The sequence below is a fragment of the Molothrus aeneus genome, unplaced genomic scaffold (genome assembly GCF_037042795.1).
Source record: "Molothrus aeneus isolate 106 unplaced genomic scaffold, BPBGC_Maene_1.0 scaffold_57, whole genome shotgun sequence".
Lineage (NCBI taxonomy): Eukaryota > Metazoa > Chordata > Aves > Passeriformes > Icteridae > Molothrus > Molothrus aeneus.
In genome coordinates, this window is record NW_027099209.1 from 503,257 (window position 1) to 521,513 (window position 18,257).

Sequence of the window (18,257 nt, forward strand, 5' to 3'; positions counted from 1 at the left end):
TTAGGCCATTCTAATGAAATGCAGACCTCAGCCTGACTCACCTACCTTTCTTCTGGCTCAGATGTTAAGCAAAAAGTGTTAACAGTTTTGTTCCAATCATTATTCTAAAAGTAAATAACCAGCCTTTCCACAAATTTCAAGGAACTGAATATATTGGTACCATAAGTTCAGTAAAGGTAAAGTCAGAGCCACAAAATTTCCAGAAATAGAGTTTGAGTGGCGGCTGGTACCAAGAAAACACCACTAAACAGTTCTGTTTATCATCATGTTCACAGCAACCCAAGATGAAACAAACTGGGGGATGACTAAATAACTATGCATTGAAGTGGAAACAGTAGTGAAAAAAAGGCCACAAGAAGCCTTATTAATAAATGAAGACAATTTATTACTTCAAGTGTTAATGGTAAAAAAAATTCAGCACAGCTGTTGCATTTAAAAAAGTGAAACTACAATTAAGTACTATGTTCTAGTTCAATAAACAGATGAACCCAATGTTCTTCAAAACAGTTAAGCATTATACAGTACATCTTATGAAGACCCGTAAATTAAAGAACTACTTCTTAAATTTAGAGATTAAAAAAATTCTGCATTCACAACTTTAGCTTCTTTTTTCTCCCACGCCCATCAGGAGTGCCATCCATTTTGCGCTTCTGTGCCTGCAAGGTAAGATTTTATACTAAGTTGTTGTCATACAGAAAGGCTGTGAGCAAGCAATGTGTTTCAAAACAAAGCAGATGGAGAAGATCAACACCCTGGCAGCTTTAAAATATGATCAATTGCAAATGTGGCATTTAGCAAATATGCACATCTTTTCTGTTGTTTTTCATGCTCCAAATCTGGAAGAAAGTGTATAAAAAACAAGTAAGGATGGTATAAAGCTTCCTATTATGAAAAGGTATTTCTAAATACCCATTTAAATATTCTGTGAACACGTCTAAGAAACTTAATATTCCATCACTATTAACCTTACTGATTTCTGCACATCTGTCAACTAAGTTGTGCTTCTAAGTTTTTGCTTCAACAGCTCTAGGCAACAACCTGAACAAATGGAGGTAGGAAAATACATAAAGGTGATATTTTATTTACAAAATAGGCCTATTTGCATATTAGGAATACTTTGAATTTAGTCAGCAAAGAGCGCTGTCAAGCATTTGTGCTATTTTCCCAAATCTAGCTCTACAGGCCCATTTGTAAATAGATCTGTGGATGATTTAGCAGATTCTATAAATCAAAATGCCAAATACATCCCTGATGTACTTACCAGGGTAAATCTATACAGTGTACCAACCCAGTGATCCAAAACCTAACAAGTTTATCTGCTCCAAAGCATGTGAGCTACACTTAAGAACCTTTTTTCTTCTATTTGACATCCTCAACTGGACTAGATGAACACTGACATGAACTTTAGGCAGCTTTTAACATTGCTCTCTAAGTTGCTGGTTTCAAATAACTTTAGATATCACTTGTCCTAGACACTTGGAAAAACGCTGTTTTCAAGTGAGCTTTTTCACAGAAATGCCTTTTTAAATCTTACTGAAGATGGTTTTGGTCCACGTTTCTTCTTTTCTGCCTTTTCCTTTTCTTCCAGTTCCATGTTTTCTCTTTCAATGAGTGTGATTAAAGTATTACACCTCCTTTGTAGCTCCTGCATTACACAACATATTCAATCAGTACCTTAGGCAGCCACTTAATGTAAAAATCCTCTTAGAATATTAAAAATGCTGGTGAGTAGGTAAGTAGTTTGCTGGATCTTGTCAGAATAACAAAGAAACAATTAAATGTTTCATGCTACTTACTTCCTGGCTGGCTTCACAGGGATGGATTTGATTGCAGATGTTTGCTTTGTAAAAGACATTTATATTTAACTCAAATTGGAAAAGCATACCTTAGAATTTTGAACTTCTCCTCCCATTTGCCACGGCTACATTTGACACCCGTACAGTTGTCAGAAAGTTATTAAGAGGTAAAACCTTGTTCCCATGCACCTACCTCAGTATTTCAGCAGCAATTTAATTAACTTAATTTAATATTGTGATAGGCATTCATGAACAAAAAGGAGCTATATATATATATATATATATGTAGATATATATATATATATACACACCATTGCAGTTCTGGACTTGAGAAACCAGTCAAATCTGAATTGCGGCGAGTTTCGGATACATTGTCTTAATTCATCATAGACATTTTCAAATCCTAGTTTGTGAAGCATACAGATTAGGAAGCGATCCTCCTCTTCGGTGTAATTCTTCCCTTTATTAGTACCATAGGATATTCTTAGTTGGTGGAAAGGGGCTTTATATCTCCCAATCTGAACAAAACAAGTAAGACCACATAAAGCTAAGAAATAGGTCAGAATTAGCATGGAAGTCTTTTGTATAAAAGCATTAAATCACATGAAGACAGAAAACTATAACTTTAAGCATCTCCCATGCTAAGTCTTCACAAGAAAATGACTTTAGGTTCAGAACAGTGCATTTATCAAAGCTATCTAAACAGGCAAATTCTGGTTTCGACAATAGACAGCTTTGTCATCTTCTGACTAATGGCAGGCTTTCACTACACTTAAAAACAGGCAAGACTGGTCAGGATTCAAGTGGCAACGATCCTTTTGGACAAAAATCTTCAGGAACCGGTAAAGTCAGAGTAAGAGTAAAAAGGTACATGACAGCTGGCACGTGGTTTGGCTGCCTTCTGGTTTATTGACTCTGACACTTCTTCCCTAGAAGACAACTAACTCAGCAAACCTGAAGTGGGGAGAAAATTGCGACAAAGTGTCTTAATTAACTATAAATCTCTTCACTACCAACTACTTGGTGAAACACAAAGAACAAAAGCTTCCTCTGTTGGATTAGTCTTTTTTAAGTGCTCTCTAATCTCATGTTTCTAACTCCCTCTGTCTTCTGCCATCTCTACCTGTTTCTACTTTACTCCAATTCTCTCCACCTGTTTTCCTATGTTTCTCTCTCCCCCACTGCTCTACCCACCTACCTCTCTCCCTTCTCTTCCTCCATTTCTCTCTCTCCATCCCTCTCCATTTTTCTCTCCATCCCTCTATCTCCCCCATTTCTCCCTCTCTCCATCCCCCTCTCTCCATTTCTCTCTCTCTCTCTTAATTTCAGTTCCATGTGTCCAGAAGGAACTGTGCTCCTCCCAAAGCCTGTACTATGTGGAGTTACACAGCACTCTGAACTGTGTGCTGTAATACAGAAGACTGTTACAAACACCAGGGTAGACCATAGCTAAGGGTGTCATCACAGCACTTCCGTGGGATGGAAAAGCCATAGGAAGAAATTGCTGAGTGTTAAGCAAAGAGGCCACTGTCATGCCCAAGATGTCTTCATACATCAGCAGCACTGGCCAGACAGGGGTCATGCATCTCCCCTCACTGGCACCAGGAAAAAAAAAAAGAAACTGAGCAAACCCACCTTTGTATCGAGAGCCTTTTTTATGCTGATTCGTCTCTGAATTCTAGCTTCTCCTCTTTCAATCTGAGCCATGATCTTCTCTATGTCTTGGAGTTCATTGCATCTTTCCCAGAACACAGCTAAGAAAAGAACAACTTCTTAGTATCTTATCATGCATTGTAAAAGTCAGAGGTTTAACCTTAAAAAAAGGATGTTAGCTGTTCCTTCCTTTTACCAGAGCTTACTGCTGTGTGACAACAGACACGCCTTGAGCTGGTAAGAAACCTTCCCTTCCAGCTACCATGTGCTGCAGTAGTAAAAATGCTGTTTTGAAGAGGGTAGATATAGGAATCTTCAGTTTAAGTGAGGTACAATACAGGCCAGTAAGACTTTTGTGTTTCAGTCTCCTCAAAGAAAACAAAGCTTCTTCAAATGAAAACGGATGTAACAGAATACAGTTTTATCAAGAGAAGCAAGAGGGCAACTGAGTGCCCAAAGACAAGCAAGTGCCTGAAAGACCATTAGGTGTTTAAATAAGGGGTTTTTGTACAAGATTTTTTCACATTTTCAACTTGCTCTATACCTCTAGAAATGTAGTGCCAGGACTTTGCAGCTGCACTACAGTGGAAAAAAAATCTCTTCTAATGCGAGGTTAAGACTCAGGTTACCAGTGGTGGCTGTAGGTTCAATCGTGATGTATCTACTGTGTTCTGCTCTCGAGGAGCAGGTAAAGGTTAACTTCTCATTAATGAATACAAGGAAAAGGGAAATCTCTTCAGCTAAGCAGTGTTTCTCAGCATTTCCCTTTGCAAAAATTAACAAGAACTGAAGACAGTGCTACCCAGTTAGATTCAGGATATAGTGAAATGGCTCAGCAGGAGTTTATGTGTGCATTTTAGTACAGCCTTAGTTGTGCAGGGGGTAATGATGGTAAAAAACAGAGCAGCAGATCCAAAATACATCAATATAATTCTACCCCAAAAATCTTAAAACAGCAGTGTAAGAAATTGTCAGCTGTAGGATGTTACCATGTTCTCAGGCAGTTCAAATGAGCCAAGCAGAGTTAGATACTCTCAGAGCTGAGTACAGAATTAAGTTACCTGAATACTCAATGACTTCCTCTGGGGTTTTTCCTTCGACTTCTCGTGCTATATTTTCAATGTCATCACAGCCCCATTTCTCATTGGCTTTGATGAACTGGTTGAAATCTCTCTTATTCCAGTTAGTGAAGCCCTATACAGCAATCAAGAGGAAACATTGCACAGAGGTTCAGGATTTGTCCATCTCCGAATTTGATTCAACTGGTTTCTTGAAATTGCCTGTAACACTTCCATCATTCCACAGTGTTAAACCTTTTCTTTCTCTGCAGTTTAATTTAGTAGAACTCTTTTTATGCTGCAGTCACTGTAGTCTCCCTATTTAAATACTGCAAAATGACTAGCACTACTTCTTTATTTACCTAGTAATTTCTGGTAAGTTTTCAGCTGAAAAATTAATCCCTCCTCCTAATAGTCTCTCTGTGGGATTACTTTCTAAGAAAAAAAAATTGCTCAAGTGAAAGTAGTGTAATGGCTTTTGTTTTGTCAAAAAGGCCCCCCAAGTGCCTCACAGACACCCTCAGCCATTGCATCATTGCAGTGACCACTGCATGGTCACTCTCCCTCAGAAGGACTAAAGCCATCTCGTGATGCTGATTTTCAGCAGAGACACAAGTAGCACTGCTGAAGTCATGAGCCAAAGTAGGTTCATTTCATATTACCAGTAGCTTTTACAAGTAGTGGGAAGTAGCAAGTTCTGCCAGCCATGTTGTGATTTAGCCACAGCTTACTGGACTGTATTGATTCCTGACCTCTGTGATTCTGGTGTCTCCACAGTGAGCTGTTCCAGCTCATTACTACGCAAGCAAGAAATCCTGTCCTGTAATTCCGATCCCCTGCCAAAATACAATGTGTAAATAAAATATCCAAATAAGGCATATCAAGCATTCACCTGGTTTTAAATTATTTAAATATACAGGCTTCCTAATTATATACCTATTCAGCTCACACCCTCTTTCAGTGAGGGGAACTATCCACTACCAGATGTGGTTTAGGAAAATTGACTGTTCAGACTCCAAGATTCACTTCCATATGGGTGTGAAAGTGAGGCAGAATATGTGCATTAAATAATGTGGAATGCAGCACACCCAGCTCTGCAGCCATTCTGCAAGGTCTCATGGAAAGACATCACAGTCTATAGTGAATGCCAGACTAGGATTCAGGAGAATCCTTGGTGCACATTCCTCAAAGATATCCTATGACATAGGCCTATGACAAACCTAATGCTAGAAACTCTTTTCAGTCAGAACCAAACTTTGCAGATGTGGTAACTACGGCACAGTGACCAAGAAATGTTCCCATAATGCTGTGAAACACAAAACAAGCTTTGGCTGATTTCAGTCTCACTGAAGACCCAACAATACCTGGGTTAGAAGTTTCTCTTTTTCTTCCAGTTCTTCATCATTAAGAGGTTCAGCCTCATCAATCTTAAGCTGCTCTTCCTTTTGTGCTTGGGCTGCATTTGGGAGATCAGGATTACGAGGTACCTGAAAGGTTTTGCACTTCGTAAAACTGAATTAATTTTTCACAGATAATTACTAATTGTCACCTTTCTGTTAATATAACCTAATAGCTTCTACAGCTGAACATGATTTTATTTCATTTAAATTACTGTGAAAGGCTGGAAAAGTACATATTCTCCTACTGTTGCATTAAACTGCTCCATTGCAAGAATTTAGGGAATAACACAGAAGGAACTGGACCTTAAAGATCACCTCTTTTCCAAGCCCCTGCTATGGGCAGGGCCACCTTCTGCTTAGACAAGGATGCTCAAAGGCTCATCCAACGTGGCCTTGAACACTTCCAAGCAAGTGGAATGTGGGTCATCCACAGCTTCTCTGGGCAAATTGTGCCAGTGCCTCACCACACTCACAGTGAAGAATTTCCTTCCAATATCCAACCTAAACTTGCCCTCTGTCAGTTTAAAGCTGCTCCCTTGTAAAAAGTCCCTTTTCAGCTTCCCTGCAAGCCCCCTCTAGGTACTGAAAGGCTGCAATCAGGTTGCTCCAGAGCCTTTGCTTCTCCAGACTGAACAATCCCAACTCTCAGCCTTTGCTCTTAAGAGAGGTGCTCCATCCCTCTGGTCAAGGAAATTCTTCAGTTACCTTGCAATTGTTTTCCTGTAGTAGAGAATCTCTTTTTCCAATAGTTCAACAGGCGAGGAGGAAAGAACTGGAAGTCCTGTACATTTGGCTGTTTTGGAGGCCGTGGAGCCTGAAACACAAAGTTTGCATTTGCTCCCTTTCACATACAGAATCTGCTTGCTTGTAAGAAGTAATTTAAGTTTATGAGCAAACAAAAAGCATTATTGTTACAAAAATGCACTGTCTTAACTTGGGGGGAAAAAAGTCACACCATGCAAGACACACCAACCACCACAAAGAATTCTAAAAGTAAAAGAGCAGTGAGAGAAGGGGAAGAGAGGTCTTTTGGGAGGAGGTGGCTGGTGAAAAAGTCACACGTGTTTAAAGCATTAATCTTGCACAGGAAAATTTACAGCTGCTTAAATAAGAACTAGAAAAAACTTGATCTTAGCCTCCCTAACGTCTTACAAGTTTCATACTGTTCTTATTTTTTCTCACAGAAGTTTGTCTCAAGTCTTTTGGAAATTTTTTCTAAATTTAGATAGTCCCTCCACTTTATAAAAGTGAACAGAGCAGTTTTTATGACTCAAGACCTATTTGTTGCTTAGAGCTTTAGCCATTTACCATACATATTGAAAAAATTTACTTCTTTTGATTAGTCAACTCACCTTGGGTGCTTTTGGTTCACTGACTCGAAGAGCCTCTCTGAAGTAAGCATCCACAGCATAATTGGCTTTTCTTTCTCTTTTAGGTGGTTCAATCCACTCTGTAAATGCCAACTATAAAAACAAAACCCATCACCCCCAAAACCAAAAATTAAGTCTTGCAAGATCATGAGACCAGCTACAAGTTTTATGTAAAATTAGATCTACATCTACTTCATTATAAGTGTTATAAGTGTTATTTAAACTATTTTCATAGATGACACTGTATTTTACCCAATACCTCTTAAATAAGTATGACTAAAACATGCAATTCAGTGCATTCCTCCAAAAGAAACTTAAAACATTACCTTCTGTTTTTCTCTGTAGTCTTCACCTTCAAAATTATACACGCTAGATTCAGTATCCATAGTAAAATTCCTAAGGGAGCTTTCACCCATCTTTGAAAGTTTTTCGTTCATTTCCGCAGTCTTGGACAGGGGATACAGAAAAGAATAGCAGCCATTTGGATGGTACTTCATTATTTAACATCTCATTCCCAGATAGAACGGGAGCCATTTTGGAAGGCACGTCATTATTAAACACCTCATTCCAGAAAGGAGCCACTCTGAAAGGTACTTCATTTTAAAACATCCCATTGCCAGAAAGAAGAGGAGCCATTCTAGAAGGTACTTGACTATAAAACATCTTATTGACAACATAGAAAAAACAGACACGATTGAGTAACACAAAAACCCTCTACAGCAAAAACCCCTTTTCTCTCCAGCTTGGAACCAAGTTATCATCCAGAGACTCACTATCTTGCCATCACATTTAAATCTACAGGTGAGCTTCCCCTTTTCAAACTTTCTCACCTTCTTTGCCCCTCTTTCCAAAATGTGATCAATATCTTCATCTGTAATCTCACTATCCTTTGAAGCAAACACGTGTGTTGCTCCATGTCTGATCATTTACAGCATTTCATCCTTTCCAAGTTTATTCAGGTTTTGATCCACCAATCTTCCTAAAGATAAAAATGCTTGAGGATAGCAACTCACTAAAGAGTTTATGTTATGGAAGGAGCAATACAGGATTTTCTCCCACTTATATTTCCACATACAAACTACATATTACTGATTCCAAGCAAGTCAACTAAGGTTACCTTACTTTTCTCTGTCTATTAGAAAAAGGAAAGGCATTCATTTAAATTTAAAGTGAAAGAAGAAACTGAGTGCTTTAAAAAGTCAAATCTGACTATATCCCACTAGGCAGGTAAGCAAAAAGTTAGTGAGGAAATGCCTACTCCTACAGTAAAACAAATTTCCAAGTGGATGAGGCCTTTGCACATGAACTCCCTTCAGAGCTCAGATGAGGCAAAAGCAACACTCCCACTGGTTCTTACTGGCTGATTGCACCATGATTTACAATGGGAGAAGAAGGGAATTTCATCCTAGATCCGAAGTGCCTTCCTATACTTGCCTTGCTGGATGACTATGGAATCCAGGCGCAGTTTCATTTCTGCACGCTCCACTATCCTTTCCTCCACGGTATTGTCTGTAATAAACCTGAACACACGGACAGTCTTGGTCTGCCCAATTCTGTGCGCTCGATCCTGCCCAAAACAGTAACAAAAAATTCAGCACTTGCCTTCCAGCATGACTACATAATGAGGTTTAAGATTTTCATTATTTACAGCACACAAATTTACAAAACACAACAGCACAGGTTACTTAAATGTTTACAGCCATCCATGGCTACCCAAGATATTACATTTTTATCTACATTGCAGGTTTGGGGTTTTTTTTTCAATAACACTGACAGTGAGTGTGTCTCTATGTGTCATAGCTAAAAACCAGCAGGATTTGGGGTTTTTCATTAAATCGCACAGAGGAGAAGATTTGGATGCTTCTGACCTTAAGCAACCTTCTGTAGAATCAAAGCATGAAGAAATCATCTCTCTGCTGACCAAAAGCTGCCTTTCTCAAAATCCTTCAGTAGTGCCATGAATAGTTCAAGAAAAATACAATACCCTGCCTCTCCTGACTAGTGAAACATGAACCACTGTGAGAATCAGTATTCTCAACACACACCTGTAGTGGTAGCTGGTACTGCCTCATTTGAGCTATTAGACACCAGTTCCATCATTCTTTTGAAGTGATTTTTGCTAGAGTCCTTGAGACCCACAGGTTAACTGAAATAATTTAAGACATTTCCAAGACTTGTCTCTGAAAGGCCTCATTTGTCAAAAAAAAAAAAACCAACAAAAAAAACCCAACCAAAAATCCAAAAATCCACTGGCAGTTTTTAGACAGCTTTGCTTTCTTAGGTGGTCACTAATGTCCTTGACATGTATCCAGGATGGAGATGCATCCACATGTACTTAAAAAAACCCCTAAGGATAGTCGCTAAAATGAGATCCTTTCATTACCATCACCATAAAAGCAGTTTTTGAAAACTTTAATTCAACTTTTCTTTATCTCATTTTCAAGATCGCAGGAAAAACAGTGAAAACACATTCACCTCCACTCCCCACAACAGCTTTATAGTTTTGGGATTAACAACCTAGATTTAATTCATTTCTGCTTACTCAAGTAGGCTATTTGCATTAAACAATACTATGAGGTGTAGCACACACCCAGCATTTCCCACTACATAAAACACTGTATAACCCAAATGTGACTGAGGACTACTGGTTCCACACAGTGGAAGCTGCACTTGAACTGAAAATTAGTCTTACAAATCCTGCTCCTGTGCTAAAATGGGAAAATACCAATTTATTTTGGAAGTACACATTTCTAGCAAAGTACTGTGAGAAAAAGAAAAACAAAACCCCATAATTTCCATCTGGAATCTTACCATAGCCTGGAGATCTACTTGTGGATTCCAGTCTGAATCATAGAGAATTACAACATCAGCAGTAGCCAGATTGATTCCAAGACCTCCTGCTCGTGTACTCAACATGAACACAAATTTTGAGCTGTCAGGATCGTTGAATGCATTAATGGAAGCCTAAATAAATGAAAAGAATGTATCAGTTAAACAAAATGTTTTACAAGTAGTATTTTTACATAAATACAATCCCTGAAGTTGTAAATACCTGTCGCTCATTGTGAGGAGTTTGTCCATCCAGTCTGCAATATTCGTAATTTCTCCACATACAGTAATCTTCCAAAATATCTAGAACTCTTGTCATCTGACTGAAGATTAGAACCCTTGAGCCTGTTTGGGTAAAAAGGTTTCTTATGCTTTCACCAAAATACAAGATTAAACAAACTCTCCAAGTCTGCACTACCAGAAAAGGAAGGAGGGCAATTCCATGTACTAAGAAGAAAAGTCGTTTGAATTTCAGACCCAAACTACAATGCAGGGCTGCAGCTGCTGCTGCCACAGCACATCCATGCCATAGGACACCTTTGTCTTACCCTGATATGTCACTGTCTAATTAATGGCTGGCTTCTCCTTTTCATTTTGTGTTGTACTCCTCAAGAAAAAGTTCCCAGACATGGCAGAGTAAGATGGTAACACAAACATAAAAACATCATCAAGTATAAATAATAAAATTTTGAAGTATTTGATTGTTTTGGATTTAAGATCTCTAGAAATAAAGTGAATTCTTCTTAAGTACTTGTCAGTTTACTTACCTGCCAAGAACAACTTAAATTTAAAAAAAAAGGTTCAGTACTTTATGCATATACACTCAACCATTTCCAGTCTACTGGAGAAATTTAAGTAAAACACAGGATATAACAAAGTTTCTACTTCCTTTTGTCCTTTGGACTCAAGGGTTAATACTGAACTCTCTTGTTTAAGATGCTAATTTGATTTGAGACCAGTCCAGTATTAATTACAACACCTCATCAATAAACCTGATATCAGGAAGAAACCAAGATCAAAAAAGCACAGTAACCACTGAATTGCTTGGGTTTTAGTCTTGAGTTATACAGTCACAGCTGCCTGGATGATACCTAGATAGAAAGTACAGTTTACTTCTATACTACAGAAGGTTGAGGTTTGGACGTGGTTTTGTTTTTCTGCAAAGTGTCCCCACTCACAAACCTGCATCCAACTTCTTCAGCAAAGTTACTACTGTAAGCATACTCAAAAAATAGTGAGCTAAAAATTTATTCCAGTGTCAAAAACTCTGTTGCAAGTGACCTTTACAGTAACCCATTTCAAAGCTCAAATAACTTTAAAACAACTCATGAGTTCCCCCATGTCTGAGTGTTTATAGAATACACAGAAAAACCTCAGGTACCGTTCAAAATCACATCCAGCAAGAAAGACCAACGTTTCACACAGGATTTGACTTGAACTATGTATGAGGACTCTGAATCTGAAATGGTCCTTCATGGCAAATCAAAGGTGTAGCTAAAATACTACATAATTATATTTCAGATAGCTAAGAAAACTATGAAAGAAAATCTAAAGCCCCAATCAAATGATGTTTTTATGGTGTGAACTTAGCTGGGATGAAAAAATGGGAAAAAAAAAGAAATCAAAACACTTCAGCACAAAAAGCCATAATGGACTATTGATCCAAGCTGGTATCATACTAGAAACCAACAGTAATCCTGGCTAAAGTCTGCTGGGTTTTGCTCAGAATACACAAAAACGTTACTGAACCAAAAAACTCTCAAAACCCCAGAAAGGAGATGCATACCTTGTTCTTTCAACTTAGGTAGCAATTTGTCTAGAACTACCATTTTGCCACTGTTAGTGACCAAATGCATGTCTGTTGTGTAAGGTGGGCCAGGCTCTGCTCCATCAAAGAGGTACGGGTGATTGCAGCATTTCCGCAGCTGCATCAGGATGTTCAGCAGTCTCATCTTGTCCAGCTTCCCAGCTGAGTTCAGGATATCTATATCCTTCATCAGGATTCGGGTATACCTACAGCAGGGAAAGAACAAAACCCTTCTGTTCACTCTCAAATGAAGTCTAAAAAGAAGCTGGGGGATGATTTACAAGCTGCATCTTTCGCTGGTGCAGGGGGAGGAGGAGGAAAGGTTTGAATACATGTAAGCCAGGAAAAGCCTGTGGGAGACAGAACCTGCCCTCAGCATCATGGCAGCCATGGGACATGGTTTGGGTGTCATTCTTCTGCCTCTGGGCAAGTCAGAAATGTAGCACAGACTCACAGAATTGATTGGGTTGGAAGAGAACTCTGAGATCATCAGTTCCAACCTTAGGCTAAACACCACCATCCACTGGGTGCCACGTCCAGCTGTTTCCTAAATACCTCCAGAGATGGTGAATCCACCACCTGTCTGAGCAGCCTATTCCAATGCTTGACAACCCTTTCCATTAAGAGATTCCTCCTGATGTTTGACCTGAACCTCCCTTGGTGTAGTTTGAGGCCATTTCTTCTTGTTCTGTTGCCTGGGAGAAGAGGCTGATGACCCCCTCGGCTGCACCCTCCCATCCAGGAGTTGTGCAGAGCAAAAAGGTTCCTCCTGAACCTCCTCTCCTTTGAGCAAGAAGTTAAGCAAGCTTTCCTAAGTCTTTAGGCTACAAATACTGTCTAAAGCTCACCCTACCCTTCATTTAATCAGGTAAATCTCCCTGACATGCATGGTTCTGTCATAGCAGTGTCAGAAAGAAACAGGTATAAACTGGGAGTATACCAGAGAGAATAAATTGAGTTCTACACAACCTCCAAGTCACAGACAGCACATTCCTTCTGAGCCTGAACCACAGCCCAGTCAAGCACATGCATTAATTACCATTCTCGCTGCATTTTGCTGAGGCCCACATAAATTTTAACTTCCTTCTTTGGAGGCAAGCTTTTCTCCACATCAGCCTTGATACGACGGAGAAGGAATGGTCGTAGCACCTGAAAGAGGTTCATCATTAAATGCATTTTGGAAACTGAAACACTGATCAGGTCAATAGATGAATCAAAGAGCAGATATTCTCTATCACAGATACATGATCTAGTGTTAGACAATCTGAAAAAAAAAAGCGCAACCTATATGGAGAAATTATTTGCTATACATAGGATATACATGTGCTTTATTTGAAAGACTCAAAGATTAGGTCAAAATGATCTTTGACATGGTTCTGTGTCCTTGGACTTAATTTTGCTTGACTGAAAAGTTGTGGAATAATCTCTCTCATCCTAATAGTCTATCATAGGAAGCATGAGAAGAACTGTTTGGGATTTAACTTAGGTAAATGTAACCCTTGTATTAAAGGCAAAAGGACTCACCATATGAAGGCGCTCCACCAGTTTTTGATCCCCTAGACAGTTGTTGGTATCAAACCACGAATCAAAAGCCTGTATCAACAAAATCATTGGTTTATAAGAGGCTTCCTTTCAAGGTACAATAGCATCACAATGGTGAACAAATACAACTCTCATATGGTCAGGAAGTAAAAGAACAAATTACCTTATTTGGCCTATTTTATGAAAAGCTTTATAACAAACATTTCCAACTCAATCTATCACTTATCAGTAACTGACACCACTAACTATACATATCCAGGTCTACTTTCAAATTGGGAAAACCAGCAAAATTAATTTGATTCAGAAACAAAAGACTTACTTCAGCTGAGTTAAAGACATCTGGCAAAAGGAAGTTGAGAAGTGCCCAGAGTTCATGTAAATTGTTCTGAAGTGGAGTTCCAGTTAATAGCAGTCGGTTGGTAGTCTTGAATTCCCTTACAATTTCTGATAACTGAAGGACAGTGAGACATGACCAAATATCACACACATATATATAAACATTACTAGTCCCTACACCACCACCTAAATAACCCACACAGATCTCTTGCTTAGTGTAAAATAAATTACCTTTGATTTTTCATTTTTAATCCTGTGGGCCTCATCTATAACAAGGTATCTCCAGTTGAACTTTTTGAATACTGACTTCTCTTTGATAAGCATTTCATATGATGTTACACAGACATCCCATTCTCCAGGCAGCAACACATCTCTCACAAAGGCAGCCTAGGTAACAAGGTGACAGCTGGTTACTGAGGCTTTGTCAAATTTAAAGGGAGTTAAGTTCCACTTTTTCCACAGGGAGAAGTCTAAGTACATGATATGATGTCCTCTGCCCTATGCAGGTCCATGATGCTCAATAAATAAGGGGAATTTCCTCAGTCAGAGACATAAAATCAGAGTGTTGCACCTATGCAAGGAGCAAATGATGTTTTGAAAAATGGGGCTCTTATACTGTATTATGTATAACACTTCTCCCCATCGCCGTTCATCCATCCAGATAAAATGGAACCTCTTTCCTCTTCAAATGTCAAATATGTAATAGATATTTGGAAATGGAAAGGATACCTTAGGGTACATGCTAATGTACTTCCTTCAATTAGGTTTTATGATTATGACCTTTATTCCAACAATAATTTAATATTTTAATTAAATTTGCAACCATTTTCATTGCTGCAAGATGTCCTTCATCTCCCTCTACTGTAATTTAATGGAGTGGTTTTCAATCACAATCAGCAATATCTAACAAGAAATTTTAATACCTCTTTTCAGGGATCTAAAATGGATCTTTCATGTTTTAAAACAAACTTCATACCAGTGCTATGGCAAGGAATAATTCCCACCTCTACTGTAAGCAAATAATACACATTTTCCATTTTGGCAACCAGATGTGAAATATTAAATGTTAGTTACAAAAAGAAAATGAAAAGACTTAAACTCCTTTAAGTAAGAATGAGGAAAGTTGAAAAAATTAAAAATTAAACTAATAATCGCACCTTGGTAAAGAATATCCATTGGTAATTACAATGTCTCTTGACTTATGACATGTTTCTGACTAAACATCAAAATCTGGATGCAGGTTACTGGGTTCAGGCTTCATATATCTTTAATATCTCTGATTTTCAAGAATCCACTTGCTCAGAAAATATCCATTACATTTGAAATAATAATCATATTTGAACACCTTTTGACAATATTGTGATCTGCCCAGCCACAGACATTCAAAGGAGTGACTTACACAAAGCAAAAGATTTCTGGAAATAGGTTACAGCAGAATATTACTTGTGCACTTACCAAAAATGCCAAAAATGTTGAAAATAGCATTTATTCTTTTGAAAACATCAGTCTAGCATTTATTCTTTGCAGCAATTTCTGCCCAAATCCAGTCTTCTTGTTTCTGTACAGATGATTTCTTTTCAACCAGGGTTATGTTGCCTACAATAACAGCAACAAGGATGTTCAGGAAAGGGGAAAAAACACCAGAAAAAATGTACAGAATATTTAATTTGCAAGAAGAAAATAAACTACTGCTTTGCATTCTTTATGTAACAGCAGCAACTCTGCACACATTTGCACAGAAGGGGGAAGCACAGCAGCAGAAACAGGAAAACAGTTAATATTAACACATCACCTTAGAAAAATAAAAAAATAGACAGTATTTTCCTCTTTCTTGCACATAGATTTAAAATTTCCTGGAAGGACATCCTAGACTTGCACCTCTTCTTTGGGTATTTTAACACAAATCAGGGAAATCTGAACTAGTTTCTAACTAGAAAAATGTATCACCTTGGAAACAAAAGGTAGCTGAAAGGGGAAAGCAGAACACCTAGATCTGAGGAAATTTTGACAGTGTCTGCTAACATGGATTACATGGATTTTAAATTCCAGTCACAATGCCAGACCTGAAGCCAAACCTGACAGCAGCTGCTTTCAGTTCCTGTCTCTATATCGGGCACAAGAAGAGATCTATCTAGTCTGGGGCTGTAGATGTGTGGAGGCTTGATGGTGGTCAAAACCACCTGAAAGTAGCTCAAGTACAGAACTGTAGCATTTTGCAGAAGTAGGATGAAAGAGGAAGGTTTTCTGAAGCAGGGCAGGGAACAGAAATGCCAAATGGAAATGAGAAGTTTCCACGGGAGGGAAGGTGTAAAGCAGGAAAGCAATGGTACATGTGGTGACAGGAGAAAATCTGGGCTGCAGTGAAAAGGAACAGAACAGAGTCAGAATCTCTATTCGGAAAAAGTCTGAGGAGATGCCAAGAAATATAACCTGGATTTTGAGAAAGCAGAATGAGCCCTGTAATGCTGTGAGCCCTATATAATGTCAGGTAATTTTTTCCCCTGCATTCTTCTAAACCTTCTGTAGAAGGAAGGAACCTTCTACCATGGATCTCTCATGTCTTTCTTTCTTGGAAGGTGGTGAGTAAATTTTATCAGTTGCATCAATGCAGCCTGAGTTTGCACAACAGTGATGTGGGATGTGAACCTCTGGTGGGATTTGATAAAAATTGCCCTGGCTGGGTAATGAGAAAGAGGGCTGGAAATGACTGAGTTTAGTTTTATCCTGACCAAAAGCACTCAGGAATTTACTGAAGCAGTCATTACTTGTGGAACGTTCTCTATTCACTGTGTGGTCACTGCTTTCAGTGCAATTATTATTTCCAGCCATTACCTGGGAATGAATGAAGAGGATTAATTGCTGTTGTCCTTTAAAAGTTTCAACTGTGCTCAAAATTCTTTCGTGACTCTTGGCAGACAGGGAATGTTTGGCTTTTCAATGGGTTTGAGATGCATCCATATCTGTTAGCAAATGATCATCACCCCTACTGCTTCTTGATTTTAAAATGCATACAGCTCTCAGCCTGAGACTCCTTTGGTTAAGAACAGGAGTGATTTACCAAGTGTCTACGGCTTGGACTGCTCATCTTGCCCAATGACATGAGATACATGTGCTGCTTTTGACAGAACAGCGTGACATTTTTCTGAACAAACTCAACCACTGCTTTGCCTGGCCATGTGCATATTTGGATTATTTTTGTGCCAACAATGGAAAATATTTTTGCCTTAATGACAGATTTTATTTTTTATTTCTGCTGCCTCTAGTTATGAAATTCTCCAGAGAACCATTTACATGAGGCAAAACTGATTCTCAGAAAATATATCAGAAATACCAAAGTAAGGAGAATGCATAATCTAGTGTATGAAAAAGATAAAATACCTTATCTACTTTGTGTCATATTCTGGCAATCAAATTATTGCACTTGCAGCATCCATCTCTGTCAGTAGGATGGGTCACTGGCTTCTGCATTAAAAGCTCAGTTTAGCAAAATCATCACTATTTCTCAAAAAAAAAAGTTATGATCTCATTGAAGTCATGTAGGACAAATGAAATCACTGTTTTTTCAGGGAATTATTTGTCTCTCCCTCTTGGTGTGATGTTGCCCCTTTTGAAGAAATGTATCTTAAATACAGTTTATTTTCTTTCTCTTTAAACTTGCTGTTATGGCATATGCTTGCATCCCAGACACTCTTCATTAAACATTCCTGTGCTGATGCACAAGCATCATTACTCCCAGAAGAGTGGAGAAGTTTTAACTACCTCAAACATCACAGCAATTAAGGAGATCCAGAAAAGCTTTTCATTTTGAACATCAAGTCTCATTATTCATATGCAATCAGCAAACCAGGTCATTGTTGCATTTATCCAACCAAGTTCTTGTCAAAGGGTGGGAAGGAAACTTGGAAAGGCTGAACTTGGGGCTCAGGAATCTGCTCCCAGCCTGCCTTCTGCTCCAAGTCAAGCTTGAACACCAGACAGTCACTGGTTACCCTTCAAAAGGAAGGTCAAGCTAATTAGTTGAGAGGATCTATAGAAGCATTTTATAACAACCAAATTAATACGAAATGAGTTCACAATGATTCATATTATTACTGAACAATTAAAAATGACAGGGCCATTATTTTAAGTCTTGGTCCAGTTTACAGCTACCTATCCCACACCAGGAGATGTTCTGCTGAGCTAAAAATACATTTCATCATTGGGAGCAAGGAATCTTGGGAGGAGTGGTATTTAAACCATCAGATATTTATGTGCAGCAAAAAGTGAAGCTCAATAAGTTTTCTGCCCTTTGTAGTTTTCTGCCCTTTCTAACAGATAAACTTGAAAATCCTAACCCCAGTCTCTTCTGTATAAGTCTCTTACAACTGAAATTTATTTATTGATTTTTGTTGTTTCTCACCAAACTGGGAATAGTAAAAATTTCATGGTTTGCATTTAAAGTCTGAATACATTGGACTTCAGCTCCT

General features: G+C 38.5%; 1 pseudogene; it reads right to left on the reverse strand.

Moving 5' to 3' along the window:
• Window positions 1-361: 361 nt before the first annotated feature.
• Window positions 362-15,291, reverse strand: LOC136571049 (SWI/SNF-related matrix-associated actin-dependent regulator of chromatin subfamily A member 5-like; annotated as a pseudogene).
• Window positions 15,292-18,257: the final 2,966 nt, after the last annotated feature.